Source organism: Pseudorca crassidens, chromosome 8 (genome assembly GCF_039906515.1).
Source record: "Pseudorca crassidens isolate mPseCra1 chromosome 8, mPseCra1.hap1, whole genome shotgun sequence".
Classification (NCBI taxonomy): Eukaryota; Metazoa; Chordata; class Mammalia; order Artiodactyla; family Delphinidae; genus Pseudorca; species Pseudorca crassidens.
The window spans coordinates 60,056,242-60,078,146 of record NC_090303.1 but is presented as its reverse complement, the minus strand read 5'-3'; the positions used below and the strand labels follow the sequence as shown (position 1 = coordinate 60,078,146).

Below are 21,905 nucleotides of genomic sequence, written 5' to 3'. Positions count from 1 at the left end.
ACTGACAGCCAAATGCAAGTATAAACCCAATGGAACCATTCAATGGGATAATGCCACTGAACAAAGGGCCCATCCGATATGGCACTGTGTTTTATGATGAGTCATAAGAATAAAAGATTTTTGCCTTTCAAAAGATTTCTCAGACCCAAAGAGGAAATCACTTCAAATTTTGGAATATAGGAACAGAACTAATGTTAAGTCTTCAAATTAGATAAGAAATCCATAACTTCTTGAGTCAATATGTAGATCTTCCCATTTGTTACCATGATACTTCTCACAGTCCCTTTAATAGTCTAATTTTCTCACATAATAACGTTCTTCCGACTTTGGGAAGGAAATGAGGAAAGTAGAAGAATATGGACCACTGCACTCCTACAGCTTCTTTGATGACCACATCACAGGCCAGGTACGTCCAACACGAAAGCATCGTCCATCAATAAGCAAACAGACATGCACACAAATAACTTCTCCCTGAATCTGATCTCTAAGCAGGGCTCAGCAAGCTTTTCTATAAAAAGTCAGATAGTAAATGTTTTCCTCATTGCATGCCTTAAGGTCTCTCACAACTACTCAACTCAGCCCTTTTAGCACAAAAACAGCTGTATACACTATGTAAACAAATGACTATGCTGTGTTCCAATACAACTTTACTTATATTGGACAGGATATCTGAATTTCATATAACGTTCACATGACGAAATGCTATTCTACTTTTGATATTTTTCCATCATTTTAAAATGTAAAAACCATTTTTAGCTCCTGTGCTGTGCAAAATTAGGCAGTGGGCCAGATTTTTTAAAGAGTCTGGGCCGGGATTCCCTGGTGACGCAGTGGTTAAGAATCCTCCTGCCAATGCAGGGGACACGGGTTCGAGCCCTGATCTGGGAAGATCCCACATGCCACGGAGCAACTAAGCCTGTGCGCCACAACTACTGAACCTGCACTCTAGAGCCTGCGAGCCACAACTACTGAGCCCGCGTGCTGCAACTACTGAAGCCCACACGCCTAGAGCCTGTGCTCCGCAATGAGAAGCCAACACAATGAGAAGCCCGCGCACTGCAGCAAAGAGTAGCCGCCACTCACCACAACTAGAGAAAGCCCGTGCGCAGCAATGAAGACCCAACACAGCCATAAATAAATAAATAAAAGAGTCTGGGCCAGATTTAAAGAATCAGTTGGCGGGGAGGACCTTCAAGATGGCAGAGGAGTAAGACGTGGAGATCACCTTCCTCCCCACAAATACATCAAAAATACATCTACATGTGGAACAGCTCCTACAGAACACCTACTGAACGCTGGCAGAAGACCTCAGACCTCCCAAAGAACAGATGCCAGAGGGTGACCTACACGCAGAGGCGGGGCCAAATCCAAACCTGAACCCCAGGAGCTGTGCGAACAAAGAAGAGAAAGGGAAATCTCTCCCAGCAGCCTCGGGAGCAGCAGATTAAATCTCCACCATCAACTTGATGTACCCTGCATCCCTGGAATATCTGAATAGACAATGAATCATCCCAAAACTGAGGCAGTGGACTTTGGGAGAAACTGTAGACTTGGGGTTTCCTTTCTGCATCTAATTTGTTTCTGGTTTTATGTTTATCTTAGTTTAGTATTTAGAACTTATTATCATTGGTAGATTTGTTTATTGATTTGGTTGCTCTCTTCCTTTATATATATATATATTTTTTTCCCCCTTTTTCTCTTTTTGTGAGTGTGTATGTGTATGCCTCTTTGTGTGATTTTGTCTGTATAGCTTTGCTTTTACCATTTGTCCTAGGGTTCTGTCTGTCTGCTTTTTTTTTTTTTAGGATAGTTTTTAGTGCTTGTTATCATTGGTGGATTTGTTTATTGGTTTGGTTGCTCTCTTCTTTTAATTACTTTATTTTTTAATTTTAATAATTTATTTTTTATTTTAATAACTTTATTTTTTCTTTCTTTCTTTTTTCCCTTTTCTTCTGAGCCGTGTGGCTGACCAGGTCTTGGTGCTCTGGCCAGATGTCAGGCCTGAGCCTCTGAGGTGGGAGAGCTGAGTACAGGACATTGGTCCACCAGAGACCTCCCAGCCCCTCGTAATATCAATCGACGAGAGCTCTCGTAGAGATCTCTGTCTCAACACTAAGACCCAGCTCCACTCAATGACCAACAAGCTCCAGTGCTGGACACCCCATGCCAAACAACTAGCAAGACAGGAACACAACCCCACCCATTAGCAGAGAGGCTGCCTAAAATCATAATAAGTTCACAGACACCCCAAAACACACCACCAGACATGGTCCTGCCCACCAGAAAGACAAGATCCCGCCTCATCCACCAGAACATAGGCACTAGTCCCCTCTACCAGGAAGCCTATACAACCCACTGAACCAACCTTAGCCACTGGGGGCAGACAGCAAATCCAACGGGAACTACGAACCTGCAGCCTGTGAAAAGAGACCTCAAACTCAGTAAGTTAAGCAAAATGAGAAGACAGAGAAACACATAGCAGATGAAGGAGCAAGGTAAAAACCCACCAGACCAAACAAATGAAGAGGAAATAAGCAGTCTGCCTGAAAAAGAATTCAGAGTAATGATACTAAAGATGATCCAAAATCTTGGAAATAGAATGGAGAAAATACAAGAAATGTTTAACAAGGACCTAGAAGAACTATAGAGCAAACAAACAATGATGAACAACACAATAAATGAAATTTCAAAACTTCTAGAAGGAATCAATAGCAGAATAACTGAGGCAGAAGAATGGATAAGTGACCTGGAAGATAAAATAGTGGAAATAACTGCCTCAGAGCAGAATAAAGAAAAAAGAATGAAAAGAACTGAGGACAGTCTCAGAGACCTCTGGGACAACATTAAATGCACCAACATTTGAATTATAGGGGTTCCAGAAGAAGAAGAGAAAAAGAAAGGGACTGAGAAAATATTTGAAGAGATTATAGTTGAAAACTTCTCTAATATGGGAAAGGAAATAGTCAAGTCCAGGAAGCACAGAGAGTGCCATACAGGATAAATCCAAGGAGAAACATGCCAAGACACATAGTAATGAAACTGTCAAAAATTAAATACAAAGAAAAAATACTACAAGCAGCAAGGGAAAAGCAACAAATAACATACAAGGGAATCCCCATGAGGTTAACAGCTTATTAACTGTTATTTTTCAGCAGAAACTCTGCAAGCCAGAAGGGAGTGGCAGGACATACTTAAAGGGATGAAAGGGGAAAACCTACAACCAAGATTACTCTACCCAGCAAGGGTCTCATTCAGATTCGATGGAGAAATTAAAACCTTTACAAAGAAGCAAAAGCTAAGAGAATTCAGCCCACCAAACCAGCTCTACAACAAATGTTAAAGGAACTTCTCTAGGCAGAAAACAAAAGAGAAGGAAAAGACCTACAATAACAAACCCAAAATAATTAAGAAAATGGTAATAGGAACATAGAGATCAATAATTACCTTAAATGTAAATGGATTAAATGCTCCAACCAAAAGACACAGACTGGCTGAATGGATACAAAAACAAGACCCATATATATGCTGTGTACAAGAGACCCACTTCAGACCTAGGGATACCATACAGACTGAAAGTGAGGGGCTGGAAGAAGATATTCCATGCAAATGGAAATCAAAAGAAAGCTGGAGTAGCAATTCTCATATCAGACAAAATAGACGTTAAAATAAAGACTATTACAAAAGACAAAGAAGGACACTACATAATGATCAAGGGATCAATCCAAGAAGATATAACAATTGTAAATATTTATGCACCCAACATAGGAGCACCTCAATACAGAAGGCAAATGCTAACAGCCATAAAAAGGGAAATCGACAGTAACACAATAATAGTGGGGGACTTTAACACCCTACTTTCACCAATGGACATACCAACCAAAATGAAAATAAATAAGGAAACACAAGCTTTAAATGATACATTAAACAAGATGGACTTAATTGATATTTATAGGGCATTCCATACAAAAACAACAGAATACACTTTCTTCTCAAGTGCTCATGGAACATTCTCCAGGATAGATCATACCTTGGGTCACAAATCAAGCCTTGGTAAATTTAAGAAAATTGAAATTGTATCAAGTATCTTTTCCAGCCACAATGCTATAAGACTAGATATCAATTACAGGAAAAAAACTGTAAAAAATACAAACACATGGAGGCTAAACAATACACTACTAAATAACCAAGAGATCACTGATGAAATCAAAGAGGAAATAAAAAAATACCAGAAACTAATGGTAATGAAAATACGACAACCCAAAACCTATGGGATGCAGCAAAAGCAGTTCTAAGAGGGAAGTTTATACCAATACAATCCTACCTCAAGAAACAAGAAACATCTCAAACAAACAACCTAAACTTATACCTAAAGCAATTAGAGAAAGAAGAACAAAAAAACCCCAAAGTTATCAGAAGGAAAGAAATCATAAAGATCAGATCAGAAATAAATGAAAAAGAAATGAGGGAAATGATAGCAAAGATCAATGAAACTAAAAGCTGGTTCTTTGAGAAGATAAAATTTATAAACCATTAGCCAGACTCATCAAGAAAAAAGGGAGAAGACTCAAATCTATAGAATTAGAAATGAAAAAGGAGAAGTAACAAGTGACCCTACAGAAATACAAAGGATCATGAGAGATTACTACAAGCAACTATATGCCAATAAAATGGACAACATGGAAGAAATGGGCAAATTCTTAGAAAAGCACAACCTTCCGAGACTGAACCAGGAAGAAATAGAAAATATAAACAGACCAATCACAAGCACTGAAATTGAAACTGTGATTAAAAATCTTCCAACAAACAAAAGCCCAGGACCAGATGGCTTCACAGGTGAATTCTATCAGACATTTAAAGAAGAGCTAACACCTATCCTTCTCAAACTCTTCCAAAATATAGCAGAGGGAGGAACACTCCCAAACTCATTCTGTGAGGCCACCACCACCCTGATACCAAAACCAGACAAAGATGTCACAAAGAAAGAAAACTACAGGCCAATATCACTGATGAACATAGATGCAAAAATCCTCAACAAAATACTAGCAAACAGAATCCAACAGCTCATTAAAAGGATCATACACCATGATCAAGTGGGGTTTATCCCAGGAATGCAAGGATTCTTCAATATATGCAAATCAATCAATGTGATATACCATATTAACAAATTGAAGGAGAAAAAAACATATGATCATCTCAATAGATGCAGAAAAAGCTTTTGACAAAATTCAACACCCATTTATGATAGAAACTCTCTAAAAAGTAGGCATAGAGGGAAATTACCTCAACATAATAAAGGCTATATATGACAAACCCACAGCCAACATCATTCTCAATGGTGAAAAACTGAAATCATTTCCCCTAAGATCAGGAATAGGACAAGGTTGTCCACTCTCACCACTGTTATTCAACATAGCTTTGGAACTTTTAGCCACAGCAATCAGAGAAGAAAAATATAAAAAGAATCCAAATCAGAAAAGAAGTAAAACTGTCACTGTTTGCAGATGACATGATACTATACCTAGAGAATCCTAAAGATGCCATCAAAAAACACTAGAGCTAATCAATGAATTTGGTAATGTAGCAGGATACAAAATTAATGCACAGAAATCTCTTGCATTCCTATACACTAATGATGAAAAATCTGAAAGAGAAATTAAGGAAACACTCCCATTTACCACTGCAACAAAAAGAATAAATACCTAGGAATAAGCCTACCTAAGGAGACAAAAGACCTGTATGCAGAAAATTATAAGACACTGATAAAAGAAATTAAAGAGATATAAAAAGATGGAGAGATATACCATGTTCTTGGATGGAAGAATCAACACTGTGAAAATGACTGTACCACCCAAAGCAATCTACAGATTCAATGCAATCCCTATCAAACTACCAAAGGCATTTTTCACAGAACTAGAGCAAAAAATTGCACAATTTGTATGGAAACACAAAAGACCCCAAATAGCCAAAGCAATCTTGAGAAAGAAAAACGGAGTTGGAGGAATCAGGCTCCCTGACTTCAGACTATACTACAAAGCTATAGTAATCAAGAGAGTATGGTACTGGCACAAAAACAGAAATATAGATCAGTGGAACAGGATAGAAAGCCCAGAGATAAACCCACACACATGGTCACCTTATCTTTGATAAAGGAGGCAAGAATATACAATGGAGAAAAGACAGCCTCTTCAATAAGTGGTGCTGGGAAAACTGGACAGCTACATGTAAAATGATGAAAGTAGAATACTCCCTAACACCATATACAAAAATAAATTCAAAATGGATTAAAGACCTAAATATAAGGCCAGACACTATAAAACTCTTAGAGGAAAAGATAGGCAGAACACTCTATGACATAAATCACAGAAAGATCCTTCTTGATCCACCTCCTAGAGAAATGGAACTAAAAGCAAAAATAAACAAATGGGACCTAACGAAACTTAAAAGCTTTTGCACAGCAAAGGAAACCGTAAACCATAAAATGAAAAGACAACACTCAGAATGGGAGAAAATATTTGCAAACGAAGCAACTGACAAAGGATTCATCTCCAAAATATACAAGCAGCTCATGCAGCTCAATATCAAAAAAAAACCCAATCCAAAAATGGGCAGAAGACCTAAATAGACATTTCTCCAAAGAAGATATACAGATTGCCAACAAACACATGAAAGGATGCTCAACATCACTAATCATTAGAGAAATGCAAATCAAAACTACAATGAGGTATCACCTCACACCAGTCAGAATGGCCATCATCAAAAAGTCCACAAACAGGGGCTTCCCTGGTGGCGCAGTGGTTGAGAGTCCACCTGCCAATGCAGGAGACACGGGTTCGTGCCCCGGTCTGGGAAGATCCCACATGCCACGGAGCGGCTGGGCCCGTGAGCCATGGCTGCTGAGCCTGCGCGTCCGGAGCCTGTGCTCTGCAACGGGAGAGGCCACAGCAGTAAGAGGTCCGCATACCGCCAAAAAAAGTCTACAAACAATAAATGCCGGAGAGGGTGTGGAGAAAAGGCAACACTCTTGCACCGCTGGTGGGAATGTAAATTGATACAGCCACTATGGAGAACAGTATGGAGGTTCCTTAAAAAAAGTAAAAACAGAACTACCATACGACCCAGCAATCCCACTACTGGGCATAAACCCTGAGTAAACCATCATTTAAAAAGAGTCATGTACCACGATGTTCATTGCCCCCTCTATTTACAATAGGCAGGACATGGAAGAAACCTAAGTGTCCATTGACAGATGAATGGATGAAGAAGATGTGGCACATATATACAATGGAATATTACTGAGCCATAAAAATAAATGAAATTGAGTTATTTGTAGTGAGGTGGATGGACTTAGAGTCTGTCATACAGAGTGAAGTAAGTCAGAAAGAGAAAAACAAATACCATGTGCTAACACATATATAAGGAATCTAAAAAAAAAAAAAAAGGTTGTGAAGAACCTAAGGGCAAGACAGGAATAAATACGCAGATGTAGAGAATGGACCTGAGGACACAGGGAGGGGGAAGGGTAAGCTGGGACAAAGTGAGAGAGGGTAATGGACTTATATACACTACCAAACATAAAATAGATAGCTAGTGGGAAGCAGCCGCATAGCACAGGGAGATCAGCTCAGTGCTTTGTGACCATCTAGAGGGGTGGGATAGGGAGGGTGGGAGGGAACGAGACGCAGGAGGGATGAGATATGGGGATATATGTATATGTACAGCTGATTCACTTTGTTATAAAGCAGAAACTAACACACCATTGTAAAGCAATTATACTCCAATAAAGATGTTAAAAAAAAAATCAGTTGGCAATCAACTTGGTCGCAGTTTCTTCAAAATTGTTTTTTCTTGTACATGGACAATTATCATCATATCCTGAGGGGCACAATGTACTAAGTACTGTATAATGCAGTTACCCCTTGGAAATGTATCTTCTGCAGAGATGATATTCTAGTTGGCAAGCTTACATTGGCTTCATAAAATATTTACTAGGGGACTCAAAGTTCTCTCCTGATTTGCATTCTTATCTGATTGATGATGGTGGCGTGTAATCACTGCGAAATGGAAGAGTTGTATTTAAATGATGATGGAAGCAACCATGTGCCAGCCCTGTACAATATTAATGATTCTCAGCTGGTCAGACTAAACTATTGATAAGTACCAATTCAATTCGTCAAAATCTTTAGTCAAATGTAAACAGCCTCCACTTGTTAAAAAAAGGGGGGGCAGTTTGACAGACTATATGTTAATATCCGATAATCACTGAATACATTTCCTGTGTCCTGATGCAGTAACCACTGAGCCCACTTGCCTCCTCTTTCATGAGCAACATGTACCACACAGAAGCTACTGACCTGCACCAGGATCATCCTGAAAAAGTTAAGCTTCCTGAATCCCTGGGAATGATTAGATGCTTCATATTGTGTTTATTACTAAACAGAAAAGTGAACAGATACTCCTCATCTCCAATTTTTAGAAATGATTCCAGTGTTTTGTTTTGTTTTGTTTTGCGGTACGCGGGCCTCTCACTGTTGTGTCCTCTCCCATTGCGGAGCACAGGCTCCGGACGCGCAGGCTCAGCGGCCATGGCTCACGGGCCCGCGGCATGTGGGATCTTCCCGGACCGGGGCACGAACCCGTGTCCCCTGCATCGGCAGGCGGACTCTCAACCACTGCGCCACCAGGGAAGCCCCGATTTCAGTGTTTTTATAAAAATGCTCATTATAAAAAAATTAAGCAACTCTTAAAAGTACAATGAAGTCAGCAACCAATGAACCAAATGCATTGTTTGCTTGGTGGGTGAACAGTATTCCAGACAGCTCTCTCTGTGCATATGTAGAGACGGAAGAACAAGTAGAATAATTTTATAACAATGGGATAGCACGTGGTTTAAAAAAACTCTTATTTGAATAGAACATAAACAAAAGAAGTGAACATTGGATGAATTGCTGGACTTCAGATACACATTTCTTTACTCCAAGAAAAGTTTCTAAGTGACATCTCCAAACTTAAAAGTGAAGAAAATTATGAAAAAATATATTGAGATTATTTTTTAATTGACATAGCAAATACTATTGATGGATTTTCTAGACTATTCTTTATAATTTCATTATTATAGAAATATACAGCTGCATAGTAAAAAAAAAAAAAAAATACTACAAGAATATGTGGTGGGGCTTCCCTGGTGGCACAGTGGTTGAGGGTCCGCCTGCCGATGCAGGGGACGCGGGTTCGTGCCCTGGTCCGGGAAGATCCCACGTGCTGGAGCGGCTGGGCCCGTGAGCTATGGCCGCTGGGCCCACGCGTCCGGAGCCTGTGCTCCACAACGGGAGAGTCCACAGCGGTGAGAGGGCCGCATACCGCAAAAAACGAAACAAACAAACAGAAAAGAATATGTGGTGAGAAAGTAAAAACTACCTGCCTACCTTCTTCCTTCTAAGCCCCATTCCTCAGATATAACCACCCAGTATCCGCAGACATATCCTTAACGTTTATCAGAATACGTTTGTGCAAGCCGTTTTTATGATATATCGTTTCGTATCTTGCTTTTTTTCACTTCAACAATACACATCTTTGACACCTTGCCCTATCAGTAAAAATAGCTAATAATAACTGCTGGCATCAACTGAGCACTCACTATGTGCCACTCCTCGTTCTGTGTTTTACAAGTATTAACTCACCTAATCCTCAGAACAACCCTGCAAGGCACAAAGAGAGACCAAGCCACGTGCCCAAGCTCTCACCGCTGGAGAGGGGTGGAGGTGAGTTACCTCCACAGCCTGTTCTCTACGCCAGCAGAGAAGGGGCTGAAAGGCTTGCCATGCACACTTTGCCAAGACAGGAATAAACTGTGTTATACCACCTCCCCATCATTAAAAGGAAAGGCAGAAAGAAGAGCAGGACCCAGAAAAAAATGACAAGATGCCATTGCTGCACAGTCCAGCACACAAGTGGAGACCCAGATACACTCGTTCCAAAACTTGGCAGAGGCAAGGGTGCGTGGTGAGAATTTCCAGGCAGCTCAACTGCAGCAAAGGACCATCCAGAGCTTAGCACGATCACCTCTCGTTACATTTATGAAGAATGGGTCCTTATATTTCCCCCCCAAACACAGATCTGATAAGGTCCAGGTATCTGTTCTCCCTAGCCCTACTTCCTAACCTTCAGATATATTACCGTTCTAGGTCTTTCCAATGTTCAGAGGATGAAGGTCAAGCCCTTAATATAGTATATGCATAGGCACTGAGGAGTGTGGCCTGGCCTTCCCACCAACGCTTTGCATTTGATCATCTTCTTGCCTGGGATGATCTTTCCTTTTCCTCAGACATTCTAGAACTCTCAGCCGCAGGATCCTCCTTAGTAAACTTCTCCCTGGTCTCCTGGTCTAAATCAATTCCTGTTGTTACATGGACCCAGCAGAACCATATTCCTCTTTTTAAAATTCAGTTTGTAGTTACGATTTTTAGTATGATCATTCAGTTAATACCCACCAACCATCCCAGATTATAAGCTTCACGACAGCAGGAACCATGTTGGCTTTTGCTCAGTATTAAATTCAAAGCTTTAGCACGGAGCCTGGCACATATTGGGCACTGAATTCATATTTCTGGAATGAATGAAGAAATGAAAGTTTCTGAGGTTTAGGATGCGAATGTAGCATTTTCATCTTGGATCACTGCAGGTGGCATTCATATGAAAGGACAATTTTATCAGACAACCAACATTAGCAGAATGACTTCAGAAGTCATACAGGCAGGTAGGTGGATTATAAAATTACTGTCAAAAGAGATCCCCGCTCCACACCCTGCCTGCCCTCTAAAAATGATAACAGAAGGGACTTCTCTGGTGGTCCAGTGGCAAAGAATCTGCCTTACAATGCAGGGGATGCAGGTTCAATCCCTAGCCGGCGAACTAGTATCCCACGTGTGATGGGGCAACTAAGCCCGCATGCCACAACTACTGAGCTTGCGTGCCTCAACTAGAGCCCGCGAGCTGCAAACTGCAGAGCCCACGTGCTCTGGAGCCTGAGCGCCACAACTAGAGAAGAGAAAACCCACACGCCACAACTAGAAAGAAGCCCACGCACCGCAACGAGGAGCCCACATGCCGCAACAAAAGGCATGCCTCAACGAAGATCCCACGTGCTGCAACTAAGACACCACGCAGCCAAAAATAATAAATAAATTTTAAAAATCTAAAAAAAATGATAACAGCAAAAAAGAAAACACAAATAAACAAAAGGAATGTGCATTAACTTCATCTTGATACATTTTCCCTGAAAGAGTAGCATGGGAAATTGAAAAGCTGTTTAGCAGTGGGTCACTATGTTATCCCTTCAACGCTACAAACAACTTTTCCACCTTCAATTAGGAGCAAATGGAGCCTGACAAATAAATACTATGCACCAGATCTTCATCTCTCAAATAATTAGCTTGCACTGTTAAGGGAAATTACTTGATTGCCTCAAGTCTATTCTTGCAGGTTTCATGCCAAGGCAATAATACTAATAAGCCTTATAACATTCCATTTAACTGTTCGTTCAACAAATATTTATTGGGCACTAATGTTAGGCACATTATTATTTGCCCACTACCCGAAGGAAATGGGAGACACATAAAACCAAAGCCTTTTTGAAGTACTGGAAAGAAAACACACACACCCGAGTGTGGAAATGAAGACTTTTAAGCACCCCTTAGAGAATCTCAGGCCTGTGGGTTGAGTCCACCCCCAAAGCACCAGCCTACCTCATCTTTGAAAGGAAGGCGGTGAAGACAAATGATTATCGAGCTGCTGTGCATATGCCCCATTTAATATTCTCCATGTCATTTCTAAACAGTTTGGGGCACTTCTAAAAGTCCTAAAGAGACCGCTGCTTCCCTGTATCCCAGTGCCAACAAGAGTCATCGCCCTATGAATCATTGAAACATACCAAATAAAGATATTTGTACCCCACTCTCTTAGGGATGATAAATGACCAGCAAATGAGTCCAAGCTGTATGTTGCAGAATGATTTTTCTTTTTGAAGCCGAACTGTGTCTTATTTTAAATAACATTCTACCCAATGCCAAGAAAAGGCAAGGGAGAGAGAGGGAAATTAATGAGCAAATAAACATATTTTTCAGCTACAAAAACCAGGGCTGTTACTGAGGTGCGACTGCAAGAAAGAAAAAAATGATTCTGTTTACTTTCTCTCATCCTCTACCACATCCATTTATTTGAGAGAGCAAATCAGGAGAGACGGCGCGAAGCCTGACACAGCTGGTTTCAGTCAATAGGGGTCATTTTCATTCGGTCTGTGTATTTATCAGCTCCTTGTTCACTGTTCCCAATGGGAGGATGGGCCTGCTGCCCAGGATCTGAGTTCTGGTAAGAAACCAGCTATCTACCTCATCCCATACCATGCACGACCGCTGCCATGGTGGCCCCGTCCCAGCACCTCTTTACTCTCCAGCTTAGCACAGTTTTGCATCACAGCATGTCCTGTGAGGCCCAGGTACACGCAAAAGTCATTACCTCCACGTGGGTGCACGCATGTGGCCTGCGTGAGCACACTCGCACGACACACCCACCCACACCCACCCCAGGCAATTTATCTCCCAGTAACAACTCACTCTTGCCCATTAGAAACATTTGTGGAACTGTAAAAACATTTCTTCTCCATTTTCAGCTCGGCCGATTGCTTATGCTTTACAGACTCTGAAAGCCAAACCGAATTAAACAAATATTTGAAATTCAGTTGGATGGGGGGTAGGCATGGTTGAAGCATTCTTTCTAGAAAGGTTTTAATTAAAAACGGCTCTTGGGTTTTGTTCCAGAAAAGAACGTGATAACATCAAAATGTAGTGTTGCTGACTGACCACAAGTGAGAGACTATCTATATGAAAATAAGATAAAATCCATCTTCGTATTTCCTTTTGAACATGAAACAATCGCCATCAGTGGCCACCCCAATGTATTTCTGTAAATGTAATTTCCTCTTTCTTTCTCCTTCCCAACATAGTTGATCAGCAGAGGTGGTAACACAGGCTCCTGAATGGTCCACATGGTCAATGGTGTGACACCTCCAGAAGCCTTCACTGGAGGAGTGCTTGCAATATCGATGATTACTGACTTGGTCTAGGTATCAAGGATTTCTGAAATTAAGTCTCTGAATTCACGAAAAATAACTGATACTTATCCACGGAATTTTATGACACTATGTCGCCAGTTGGATCCCAAAATTCTTCCCAAAGTTGGAAAGAGGTAGGGATGAGAGGGTGCCACGGGATAGTTACACAAACTATGAACTTCACTTAGCCAAGGCAGAAGTAGCTTTAATGCCCAGATTCACATCTTGGCTTCAGGATGTCTGTTGAGAATGATCATATAACTCTGATAGCAGAGTGGATCTTAAAATCCACATTTATTTCAGAATCATTGTTAAGAAAATTAATTAAAATCACACCCGGCTTAATCACTTGGAATAAAGTATGCTCCTTTCAAAACTTGTATAATGTAACTCAGCTCTGATGGTTTCACAGTTTTAAGTATTCTTCTGCTTTAGATTTTGGTTTGGTAGTAAAATTTCAAAAAAGGCTACCAGGTTGGCAGAAGAGATTACCAGGGAAAGGGGAGGATCCTATAGGGTCTGGGAGGAAAACTATTCATACTCTTTGTCATGTTGTCATTAAAAAGTATTAACTCTGAAGATATTAGAAATGATGTAATTATTAAAAAACACAAAGGAATTGTATTATACATCAATACTCTAGTCCACTGGAAAATGATGCAAGGAAATCTCACAAATAAGGATGGTACCTCAGAAAAGTGGAACTTCGGCAATTCTAAAGTAAGCAAGGAAAAGAATTCAGTGTTTGATTTCACGCTCTCATTGTCCATTTGCGGGTATAACTTCTAAAGTGAGGTAAAGCAGACCTAAGCGCTAGGTGACATGTTAAACTTCGGTGGTTAAAATGCCAAACAAACCCCAGAGACAAATCTTAAGCAATTTCCCTGCCACCCTTTTTATATTAATGTCTAAATCGTATAGTAATTACTGTTCTGCAAGAGTGAGCCTTCAATTTATTCTTAAGTGAAGAAATTAATGAACACACATTTATAGAATTGTTCTATTTCAGATACTGCTTCCCTGCATCTCTTTGACTCAGGGGCTGTCATTTATAATTCAGCAGGCTGGTGAGCATTTTAAGAGGCTGTGCATTTTTTTTTTTTTTTTTCGGTACGCGGGCCTCTCACTGTTGTGGCCTCTCCCATTGCGGAGCACAGGCTCCGGACGCGCAGGCTCAGCGGCCATGGCTCACGGGCCCAGCCGCCCCGCGGCATGCGGGATCCTCCCGGACTGGGGCACGAACCCGTGCACCCTGCATCGGCAGGCGGACTCCCAACCACTGCGCCACCAGGGAAGCCCTGCACAACGTTTTGAATGTACCAAATGCCACTGAAAGGTACAATTTATAACGGCTAATTTTATGTTATATGAATTTTGTCAACTAAAAATTATTTTAAAAATAAAGCACTTAAGCAAAATAAGAATCTCTTATCTTTTAATAGGGCTAACAGAAACTCTCGACTTCATCTGAGAATGACTGATATTCACTATGATGTCACCTTAAGTGAAACACTGTATTGTGAACAATAAAAGCCAAAAAGATACCTTGCCCTAGAATGGATAAGGTCCAAGCCAGGTTTTCGGTATGTCTCAGGGAATTTGACTCCTCTGCCACACACTGGCACCCTCTTTTTTCTACAATTCTATCATCTCCCAGCTGGCTTAGAACTAAAGAGAAAATGCACAAGCCACATCCATCAACCGTGCATGATACAAAGCTAGTAGAGAGTGTTAAATACACTGGACGATGAACCAGTATCCAAAAAGATCTTGGCAGACGAGCATCAAGGAATCCAATATGAGAAATTTAACGGGGATCAGTGTAACATCTTATGCTTGGTTAACAAAAACAAACCCCCCAAAACACCAGTACTGTACACTGGAAGCTCAGGGGAGACGTAGCTTGGCGGTTACATATGTAACAGAGGATGCAGGGATTTCGTATGACTTTGTAGAGCACCCCTATGTGACGCACATGTCAAAACAACTAATGTGGGGCTTCCCCGGTGGCGCAGTGGTTGGGAGTCCACCTGCCGATGCAGGGGATGCGGGTTCAAGCCCTGGTCCGGGAGGATCCCACATGCCACGGAGCAACTGAGCCCGTGCGCCACAACTACTGAGCCTGCGCTCTAGAGCCCGTGAGCCACAACTACTGAAGCCTGCACGCCTAGAGCCCATGCTCCGCAACGGGAGAGGCCACTGCAATGAGAAGCCCTCACACCGCAACAAAGAGTAGCCCCCACTTGCCGCAACTAGAGAAATGCAGCAATGAAGACCCAACGCAGCCAAAAATAATAAATAAATAAAATAAATATAATTTAAAAAAAAAACAACTAATGTGACTTTTCAGCTGCATCAACAAAACTAGATTAGAGAACTTAATGCAAGAGGGTGAGAGTCCTGCTCACCTCTGCACAGGCCAGGATGCGTGCCATACAAGCCCGTGTCCCCATATCCCTGCCCCCCACAAAATCTCACGTCATGCCTAATAGACGCTGGATTTTCTCTAGGGGAGTATCCCAATTCTCAGTTGATGTTCCATACATGCTGCTACCATTTTCCCTCTCTAAGGACACTGTGATGAATATCCTTGTATTTGCACAGCTTAGCACATTTGCCTTGTTATTTTTAAAATGTCTTCATTATTTAAAAAAAAACAAACTGATGACTTGATCCATCCAGTTGGGTTCAGTTTCTGGGCAGAGGTGATGATGATGGTGAATGGTAGCAGTAGTGCATGCTTGTGTGTGTGTGTGTGTGTGTGTGTGTGTGTGTATGTGTGTGTGTGTGTGTGTGTGTGTGTGTGTGTTGTGTGTAGGGAATGGGAGCTGGGTGTCTGTTAAGGGGGATGTAAAAGGAAAAGATGGGGGTGGTGCAACTGTTAAGTATCGGCTTTAGTTAATGAGCCTTTTCTTGGATTTTATTTTCCTATTCTGTCAATATCCCCATACCCAGGTGAGATACTGCCATCTTACAGTTTTAGGGTTCCCTGCTCCTTTTAGATTACTGAGCTCCTTAAGCACTACGGAATGACCTTGGGTACTAACTTGGCCCTAGCAGGTATTACATGCTCCTGGCTGGTTTCCCTGGCAGTTTTAAAGGTGCTGAATACACAGTGGCCTTAGAATAAATATTTGATGATTGCCTTCCTGCCTGCCTGCTGCCTGCAAGTCTCCAGGAGTGGTGCCTAGCCATGGAATGTCTTTAAAACGTTGGCCTACAATTTTCTCCACAGAAAGAATGCCTTCTGGTGGTGGTTGCAGGGAGAATAATGCCCTTTGTCTTGCTAGTGAACACTACACACACCCCAAAACCCAGCACCTGCAAGCCTGGGTAATTTTAGGTAAGGGCTTATTTCTAGCTTTCATAGAAGAAAGTTCTATTGGAAAAAAAGTCATCCTTTGTTATTTTATTTTGGACGAGCTTTTAATCAGAAACACAGGCAGTAACATATGTTAGAAAAAGACATATGAAACATAGAACTTTGCATTTATAACTCACTATGGAAAATCCATGTTAATGCAACACTGAGTTTGGGGTTTTAATTGCACAGAAGTCATGAAATTCAGATTCAAGTTCCCACAGCAAACTTGATACCATATGTGCATCCCAGGGCCCTTCCTGAGTGGGGTGACCTCATTACTGGGCAAAAACGTGATGCAATGAATAGTGATGGATAGGATTTCTCCTCACTGCTACACTTCCCATCATCCCAAGAAAGATGGACAGCGGGCAACATTAACTATACCAATTGCTCCCCTTTTAATGCACAGCAGTCCTTGGGTGTGTGCTTGATGACCATCATGAAGAGCCACTGCACGGCAGTGTCGGAGGCGGGAGGTCCACAACTTGGCAGTGCGCTGCTCGGGTGGAGCAGCCAGGCACCCCATCACCAGTCCTCCATCAGATCCTTACCCACACCCTTCCTAGAGCAGCTGTGTTCAGTGGGCACTGCCCTCCCACCCCCACTCCATCCCCAGAGGACACCTCTCAGTAACTCAGATGCTCAAACTTCTGCATCTGAATGTCTGACTAAAAGGACCTTCCCGGACACACCTCTGCCTGGTGTTGGCAAGGCTTCTCCAAGACGGCTGTTCCATATTGTCATGTTCTAGCTTTATTCCACTTGCTGGGGAATGGCAAGATGTGTGCCATTCCTTGTGGAGACATGTGTTGTCTGGCCAAGGGGGCCTCAAGGTTATTATAGGTAAAAAGTCTCCATGTGTTTCTCTTAAACTATGGGTAGTAGATTGTATGGAAGTATAAGTTGTCCTGCCCCTTGGTATCGATATCCACACCTCACTAACATGTGGCATATGACCAGTTCTGTTTTTCTTCTTGGTAAAATGGTATGGTACATTCTGTTCTCCACACTCTCCTTTGCCTCTGATCTGATCCCTGCTTGAGTTCCCCCAAGCATGTCAACAAAGATATGGGAGAAGACTGGGGATGGGGATGGGGAAGAGAAAGAGTGTGTAATAAACTCTGATCATTAAGTGCTGCTTAAGTTTTTTGAGGGGTGCTTTGTAAGTGTTCGTGGTCCAAAGCCACTGGACCAATAGCCAAATCAACTTGCTCTGATGGCTCTACGATCCTCCTAAAAAAGAGTTCCCGGTCTGCCTGTGAGTGGTCTGGACTGTATGGTGCTCAACTCAGCAGCTCTCAGACAACACAGACAGCACATCCACCAATAGCCCCTGGGCTCTGAGCACCTGGAGAATCAGTAATGCCATTTGCCAATGGCCTGTTCTCACTGAGCAGGAAGGACCAGGAGAAACCTGGGAGAGACTTGGGATGAAGGAGCACCATCATTAATAAAAGCTTCTATCACAGCACAATCTTTGGGTTTTTAGGCAAAACACAGCAGCAAGAATAAAGCTGTGCATGGGGAAACTAAAACAGAACACAAAAGATGGGGGTTTTTTTGGTTGATGTTTACATTTAAGGCAAAAAAAAATATTTTTTATAATGCATATCTACATTTAAGGCATTTCCAAGAGAAGCCATTTATAATTTATGAAGAGTCTGGTTGTTTGTGTGTTTATAAAAAGTTATGCTTAAGGAGAACTTTTGAATTAGGCCCAAGAAGATGATAGTCCAGAGCATTTCCAGCCAAAAAATGAGGAACAACTTTTTTTTCTGAGCTGACGTGTATCCAAATCATGTTGATTCTCACACGCCTTTTAAAAATTCCATTAATATCTAGCTGTTGAAGAATAAGTTTTCTGTACTGTTTTCTAATTGGAGAGCTTTTCTTGTTTCAGGAGGTATGACTAGCAGAATACATTAACTATTTGGCACACTTTTAAGAGTGAAATTACAGTCTCTTGCTAAGCTATCTTTTTACCTCTTCATTTCTATTGTCTCCATGGTGTACAATTCCATAAACCAGAGACCTAACTCTACTGTTTCACTGCCTACAACCTAAGTAATGGGGGTGGTGGAGTGGGGAATGTGGAACCACCTCTTTAAATCATATTGTCACAACTGAGTACCGTTCTAAAAACGCCAAACAGAAAGCTTTCTGTTTGATTTATTCATTGAAAATGGCCTAAGAATTTATCTTCTAACAAGCTTAAGATATCATTTTCATGAACTGTCTTCTCTTCCAGCTTAAGCAATTTCTTTTCTGACTCCAAATTTCTCCTAAGCAACTACTCACCAGGGACCGACAATAATGTAGTAGCTTGTCCTAAATCAGTGCCTTCCTTCTAGAGCGAGCAAAGTTCTTTGCAGATATTAAACCTTCGAAGTAGGTGATGAAGATCATCCCCCATGATCTGAAGATGTAGGAAATTCCTCTGAAGAAATAAATGTTAAGTCACCTGCTCGAGAGCCAGTGTAGACAAGGGATTTGAACCTGACGTTGTTCTTTGTGGTGCAGCCTGACAGTTTGCCTAGTTAGAAGACGATGGTAGATAATATAAAAAGCATGTGGAAGAGGCAAAAAGGAAGAAAGAGGCAAAAGGCCAGAGGGAAGGGAAAAAGATATAGAGGAGGAAAGGAAGTCAGCTCAACTGGAGGTGGAAAACATGCTCTATCTACCCAAGGGCTCTGATATTTGTATTTATTCGTATACAATGATAAGGCAGAATCATTGTAAAAGAGAAGTGGATACAAGATTGAGTCAAAGGACTCCAAACTCAGACAAGCTCAATTCCCTTTTTTAGAGAATTTTCCACTCCACCCTAGTTTACAGATAAATTAATCACCCAAGGGTGTTTATCAAGTGATTTCTTCCTTTCACCAAATGCCAGTTATAGAGAGTCTGGATTTGGTGTGGCAGCTAAGGAAAGAACTGTATCTTGTGGGGTTGTTTTTTATATGAATAACATTATATATAGACATCTCCCCACTTCTGTAAGGTTTTCAAAGCATGCGTGGTTAACCGGAGGCTAACAAAATGGTTAACCAAACGTGTCACTGCTAAGCCCAGTGGAAATAGTGATGGCAGCTCTAGCAATGGGGAGTTGTTCTTCCGTTTCTGCGACACATTCCACCCAGCATCCAGCCTGACTTTCAGAATGGCATAATGCTTTGAAGAGCATATTGGAGGCTGCAGACTTCACGTGGGGGAAGCCCAGCTGACCAGGGGAAGGGCCATCTGCATTTACAGACTACTGCTTCTGCAAGAGTGGACTTAATTCTGCACACTCTTCATGTGTGCAGAGAGATAAGCCCTCCAAAAGGACTCTCGTCAGTCCACTGCCCTTTACTTAGTTTTGATCTCAGGTAAAATTCGACCTGAGGGCGTCTACCCGCCCTCGCCTGGACTCCATGGTTCCTATGCGTGAAGACAGACTGCCTATATAAGGCATGAGCAGGCGTGGGAGCGCCTCTTTCCCTTCGGCGCACCACTAAAGATCATGGTGTCACCGTGGGACGCCGCCCCGCTCGCTGTTACCGGTATTGTAAGAACAAGCCGTACCCAAAATCTCGCTTCTGCCGAGGTGTCCCTGATGCTAAGATCCGCATCTTTGACCTGGGGCGGAAGAGGTCAAAGGTGGATGAGTTCCCACTCTGTGGCCACATGGTGTGTCGGATGGGTATGAGCAGCGCTCCTCTGAAGCCCTGGAGGCTCCCTGTATTTGTGCCAACAAATACGTGGTGAAAAGCTGTGGCAAAGATGGTTTTCACATCCGAGTGCAGCTCCACCTCTTCCACTGTCATCCGCATCGACAAGATGCTGTCCTGTGCTGGAGCTGATAGGCTGTGGTGCCTTTGGAAAGCCCCAGAGCACAGTGGCTAGGGTCCACATTGGCCAAGTCATAATGTCCATCCGCACCAAGCTACAGAACAAGGAGCATGTGACTGAGGCCCTCCACAGGGCCAAGTTCAAGTTCCCTGGCCGCCAGAAGATCCACATATCCAAGAAGTGGGGATTTACTAAGTTTAACTCCGACGAATTTGAAAACATGGTGGCAGAAAAGCGGCTTATCCCGGATGGCTATGGGGCCAAATACATCCCTAATCGTGGCCCTCTGGACAAACCGTGGGCCCTGCACTAATGAAAGCCTTGTTGCTGTCCCCTCCTTACTCATGCCCACCAATAAATCCTACTTTCTTTACAAAAAAAAAAAAAGAATCCTTGCTGGAAGTAGGAGGGATATGTACTAAAAACTCAATTTTTAAACAAACAAAGAAGTAAATATGATACTCTTTTGCAACCAACCCCAACTATTTTCCCAGGGGAGAGGGTGGGGAATCTTTAAATCAGATTCCAACAAGAAAAAATACATCTAAGTTACTCAATCTGGTTACACAGTATTGCCTCCCTTGGTGTTCTTGGAAGACGGGAAATATAGACAGGGAAAATGAACGTAAAGAAGCATGTACTCATTCTTCTAAGTCTTTCTTTTATCACCCCAGGTTTAAAATTTTTAAACTAGTCTCCATTTTTCACTTAAAGATAGAGTGTGTATCACAGGATAAAAATCAGGGACTCTAGGAGTGTGTATTCAAGATTCATGCTGAGCACACTGGTACTTAGTACTATATTAATCTACCTTCTGAAATAACAGTTACACTTCTTTCTGAATCCTAATTTTGCACACTTTTCATGTGCAGAGATGGTAAGCCCTCCGAAAGCACTCTCTCCTGCTCTTTGCTTAGTTTTGATCTCAGATAAAATTCAGATCTCGGTAACCTCAGCTGTCAATTAAGTATATTATCAAAAGGACACCACAGAAGAGAATTTCTCACCCAGGGCTAATTAGGTAATGGTTCCCCAAAGCACTTGCCATTCAAATTTTAAAACAGACACCCACAGTGAAGTGTGGAGATGGGGCTGGAAGATCACCAGCCTGGTTGATTTCCTTCTAAATGACAATAATTACCCAGGTAAGAGGCAAAGCTTCTCCTATTAAGTCAATTTTGCTCATTTCAGAACTTAATGGTTACAAAATAATATCAGCCAAAATCTACACATATCATGAACCTGATGATTCGTGAATTTAGATTTAATATTGTCCTGAATTTGAAGGTTGGTTCAAAGAATACCTATAAAACACCAACCATGAAAACCAACTCAATACAGTACTCATGTCTCTGGTGAGAGATACAGGTGGATTCTGTGAGAAAAGAAAGTTGTCAGGACAACTGAGTGAGACATTTCAAATGCAATTTAAGGTCATACTCTTGAAGTGCATTAGGAAAAACAGTGAGGCCACCATTTTAGGGAGATTAACATGTCAGATGCACATATGAGACTTCCACATCCCACGCCACTAAAATATATGCCAATTTAGGAATACAGAAGACTTAAAGTAACTGAATCTTTCACTCTTACATGCTCTTGGGG

At 41.8% G+C, this 21,905-nt stretch overlaps 2 protein-coding genes and 1 pseudogene across 9 annotated transcripts in view; 2 read left to right on the top strand and 1 right to left on the bottom strand.

The window, feature by feature from the left end:
• TRIL (TLR4 interactor with leucine rich repeats) overlaps positions 1 to 13,684 on the top strand; it is a 138,768-nt gene extending 125,084 nt beyond the window's left edge. Inside the window, exons 4-6 of one of the 2 annotated variants that reach the window (XM_067746594.1) lie at positions 135 to 406; positions 12,306 to 12,363; positions 12,998 to 13,684. The gene's annotated coding sequence lies outside the window, so the exon portion shown is untranslated. The remainder of the gene's footprint in view (positions 1 to 134; positions 407 to 12,305; positions 12,364 to 12,997) is intronic. The other variant, XM_067746593.1, reaches the window with a different exon arrangement.
• CREB5 (cAMP responsive element binding protein 5) overlaps positions 1 to 21,905 on the bottom strand; it is a 412,570-nt gene that overhangs the window by 21,195 nt on the left and 369,470 nt on the right. The gene's annotated exons all lie outside the window — the stretch shown is intronic.
• LOC137229538 (large ribosomal subunit protein uL16-like) lies at positions 338 to 20,618 on the top strand (annotated as a pseudogene).